The sequence below is a fragment of the Dipodomys spectabilis genome, unplaced genomic scaffold (assembly GCF_019054845.1).
Source record: "Dipodomys spectabilis isolate Male_0828 unplaced genomic scaffold, ASM1905484v1 ptg000355l, whole genome shotgun sequence".
Classification (NCBI taxonomy): domain Eukaryota; kingdom Metazoa; phylum Chordata; class Mammalia; order Rodentia; family Heteromyidae; genus Dipodomys; species Dipodomys spectabilis.
Window position 1 is genome coordinate 1628112 of NW_024871032.1, and position 4757 is coordinate 1632868.

General features: G+C 37.5%; 1 pseudogene; it reads right to left on the reverse strand.

Moving 5' to 3' along the window:
- Nucleotides 1–3334: 3334 nt before the first annotated feature.
- On the reverse strand, nt 3335–3434 carry LOC122095517 (annotated as a pseudogene).
- Between the last annotated feature and the right edge of the window lie 1323 nt (nt 3435–4757).

Below are 4757 nucleotides of genomic sequence, written 5' to 3' on the forward strand. Positions count from 1 at the left end.
TGTGACGGTGGGATGTCCTATTCCTGTCTGGTCTATTTGGAGTTCTAAAAGCTTCATGTATCTGAATAGGCCTATCTTTTTCCATGTTTGGGAAGTTCTCTGCCAGGATTCTGTTAAACCAATTTCCTAGACGATTTACTTCTTCTGTTTCTAGGTGCTCCTCTACACCCATTATCCTTAGATTAGGCCTTCTGATGCTGTCTTCCAACTGTTGGATAGATCTGTCATATTTCTTGGACTTGACTTGGATGGTTGTATGTTCTTTCTCTATAATATTTAGGCTGTCTTCAATCCCCGAGTTTCGATCTTCTGCATGGTCTAACCTGCTGTCAAGAGTTTCCACTTTTTTAAAATTTCTTTTCCTTCTAATTGGACAGCTTTGATGGCTTCAAATGCTTTATTGAAGCTTTGTTTTAGATCTTGTATAAACTTCTTTACTTCCTTAATTTGGTGTTCAGTGTTTATTCTCAAGTCACTTAGTTGTTTGGTTATGGTTTGCTTAGATTCCCATTTCTTATGTTGGGTTCCATTCAGCATTCCCTTTGTGGTCTCCCTTAATTACTTCAGCTGTTTGTTACTGGATTCCATGAATACCTTTAGTGATCATTGTGTATCCTCATCCTGCTCTCTCAATTCCTGTATTACTCTTCGCTTAGCTTCCTCACGTTCACGCCATTCCTGTAGTTCTCTTTGAGTGTTCTCAACCTGCTCATGCCATTCCTGCCTTTCTCTTTGAGTATTCTCAAGCTGTTCACGCAAATCCTGTATCAGTTTTTGAGTAGCTTCCTCACGCTCAGGATATTCCTTTATAAACCTTTGGTTTGCCTCCTCTCACTCCCTATCATGCTCATACACAGTCCTTTGTAGGTTTTCAATCTTTTCCTGTATTGACCTTTTGTTTGCCTCCATTGATCTTTTGTTTGCTTCCTTCTCTCCTTATCATGCTCATACAGATTCCTTTGTATGTTTTCAATCTTTTCATTTATCATGTTTGCCGGCAGTGTTTGTAGAGCTATTTGGGAACTCTCCTCTGGATTATTCATTATCTGTTCTGTCCCCTGATTATCATGAGTGGGAGTTGAGATACCCGGATTTGACATTTTTCTTTTGTTTTTCCAGCTTACTCTGCCTATTTGGGATGAAAATAACACCAGTTTTTTGCTTGAGCACTATTTAAGGCAAGCATCAACCAAAGTCTATATTTGCCCAGTCAATAGTCTGCAGATTCAATATAGTTCAATAGAACATCTATTCAACGTCAAACAACTATATATTAATGGGCTACAAACTGCAAATCCGAATTTGGCAAACCAGAAATTATTAGGCTGAGGGAGAGATGTGGGTAAAAAATAGGAATAGAGAGATGTGGGAAGGCACAGGGAGATTTAACTTAACTAAGTCTTAATCTCAAAGCAGGACATAGGTTGGATAGGATGAAAGTAGAGAGAGAAAAAAGAAAAGAGAAAGGGGGAAAAAGAGACAAGAAAAAATAGAAAAGTAAAAATTAAAAATATTATGCAGAATCGAAAACGAAATATTCAGAGAAGAACGTGCATATAATGCAGAAGGGGAGGGATATAAAGGAGATGTGAAAAACTTAAAAATAAAAATACTTAAAATATTACATAGGTATAAATAGGTAGTAATGCTATTAAGGAATTTAAGTCTAAGAGGTTTTGAACTGAGTAACAAATTTGTGGATTAATTGTGTACACATGGAGGATAAGGTCTAATAATCGACTATGTGTATATCTGAGAATGTGCAGAAAAACAATTAAGTCACATAAAAAAGAACAAAAGAGAAGTAAAGGTGAAAAGAATAAGAAAGAAAGAATAAAGATCAGAAGTTCAATAGAGCAAAATAAAAAAAAAAAATTTAAGAAAAAAAGAAGAATAACGCACACACACATATACCACTGAAATAAAAATTATAAGAGGGGAAAATAGTTACTAGGAAACTTTTTTTTTCAAAAAAGGTAAAAATTAAAAAAAAACGTTTTAGAAAAAATTTTTTTTAATAAAATGTACAAAAAAAAATAGTTCTTTAACTTTTTAGGGAGTGGTGGGAAAAATCCTGTATCTCCCTTGTGTCTGTAACCAGCCTCTTGTTGGAGTCTCTGGTCTGCTTGTGGTGTTTTATTTTCCTATGGCTTGGTTGGTTTCTTAAGTCAGTTTGTTTGAACAGGCAGAAAAATGCTCTACTTTACCCAGGATTTTGTGATCCTCCTCTCAGGTTAGTTCAATGGGAGGGAGATCTGCTTTGATTAACACAAAAGAGGGAGATGGCTTTTTCCTCAAGTTTGGAGATGCTGTGATGAGGCTAGGTTCTGGGTAGAGTTGAGGCCTTTCAGCACACAGTAGCTTTTCCCAGGAGGTAGCTTGTGAGAAACTCAGAGAGCCCAGCCTGGAACCACTCTCCAGGTTTATGTTTACTGAATTTCAATTGATTGTCAAGGCTGCTAAAGGGAGGGGCAGACTCTGGCTCTGATTACCCAGTGAAGAAAGCCACTCTTGGGGCTTGCACCTGAGCTGGGTGATTTTTCCCTGGGTGGAGCTCTCTGGCAGGTCAGTTTAGGTTCTTGTGACCTGCTAAATGACTCTAGTTTTCTTCCAAGGCCTTAGTTGGAGCTAGCAGCTCCACCGAGCTTTGTCAGTACCCAAGATGGAGATGTCCGGTAGTTGGGGGGGAGTGATGGCCTTCTCTCCTCTGCTCTCTGAGAAGGAGTGAGGACGTTTGGCTTCTACTCCTGCCGAGTCTTGGTTCCTTGGTGGTCTCTGGTCTGCAAACTGCAAGATGAAGATGTCTGCCCCTTGTCAGTTCTTGCTGGTGTTGAGTAGAATCTGCTTGTCCACCGTGTCTGGCTCCTTTGTCCTGCATTCTCTGTGTTACAGGATGGCGGCTATGGCCAACGCTGCTACCGAGGCTGCTGGCAAGTGCTCAGATCTGTCTCCTTGCCTGGATTTTCCCTCTCTGTCCTAACTCTGTGTGTATTGATGGCACACTTGGTGTGATTCTCTGGCTTAGGACTGTTCACTGGAACTCTAAAACTGCTTTCTATGCGAGAGCTTGTTTAGCCTACAGCTTCTCCTCCACCATCTTCCGGGAACCCCCTATCACCATGGTTTAAATTTTATTTCTTTGGGACAAAATGACAATGTTATCTAATTTCAAGTTTTATAAAGTTTATGCTATGTAAGGGCCTTTCTAAGGTGAAGATTTAATATACTGATGTCAAACTAACCTTTAATTCTATGAATTACATGTATTGTTACACTTGTATTTTTGTAATCAACTTTTTAATAACTGTTTTTCATTTCTTGCATTTGAAGAATGAAAAATATGGAATACTTCACAAATTTTCATACCATCCTTGTGCAAGTACCATTTTAATCTCTGTATTGTTGTAATTTGGGTAGACTTGCTGCTGAAGCATGTAGTATCCTCTAAATTTAAGTACATAATGATACAATATTTATACAGGCATATATCCATGGTTGCCTATTTGTAACAAGGAACCCTTATTGTTCCTAAAAATGTTATTGATCTTATTTCTCTAAAATTCTGTGCATAGTGGAAAAAACTTATATTGTATGGTCGATTGTTCACATTTGCAATTTTTTGTCAATAACTATATTGTCGTTTTCATTTTAAATTTGATCATACTTTGAAACCTTTACAGCTAAGTCCAAAGGTGGTGGCTTTTCAAGTACTTATTTATCAACTGAGTTAGCTTTGTGGAGCTAATGGATTCAAAGTAAGCCTTTCTTAAGAGCTATTTCTAAACTTCTGCAGCTTAAAATCTCCTAAATGAGGTCTCAGTGGCACAAATGTCTTCCTGACCCTTTACCCTTCTTCCATGTAGGAACAGACCAACCAGAATATCTTACACTGACAGCATAGATTCTTACTGGAACAAAACTAATCTTAGTTACAAGGGTTCATAGAGAGATGAACACTTCAGACCGAATTGTTCAGAATAGAAGGTATTTTATCAAAATGTAATTGTTTGGGCTGGGACGTTGGCTCAGTGGTAGAGCGCATGCCTTGCATGACTGAAGCCCTGGGTTTGATTCCTCAGCACCACATAAACAAAAAGAAAAAAGCCGGAAGTGTTGCTGTGACTCAAGTGGTAGAGCGCTGGCCTTGAGCTGAAGAGCTGAGGGACAGGGCCCAGGCCCAGAGTTCAGACCCCACGACTGGACCCAAAAACAACAACAACAAATATATATATATAATTGTTTATTATACCTATTATTTCAAAAGTAGCTAAAGCCAAAAAGGTGAAAAAGTTGTTTATATGCATGTTTACTTAATATCCTGGCCTGTCTACCATACAACCAGGCAGGAACTTACACTACTGACTTTCTATCACCAAATATGTCCATAGCTCCTGAAGAAGTCTATATATTTTTCATCGATATTAGGCCTTAAATTGGTAATGTTTTAATCAAAGTGTTTCCTCTTGCCTCCAGGCTTTAAATTTACAAATGGTAAAGCTTTAGGTCTAACTCTACCAAAAACTGAGGTAGAGATAATGGAATAATACTTTAAAACAGAGTTGCCTTTGATACCCTAACCAAAACAGAACAATGCATAACAATTTCTTATATTATATATACTTATATATTTTATATTTATATGTGCTGATCTTAAATTTCACACAGTGAATCTTACTAGAATTAATTCATAATTTGACAAATAAATTGAAATTTATTCCCATAAATAGATTGGAACATAAATAATTAGGTTTAGAATA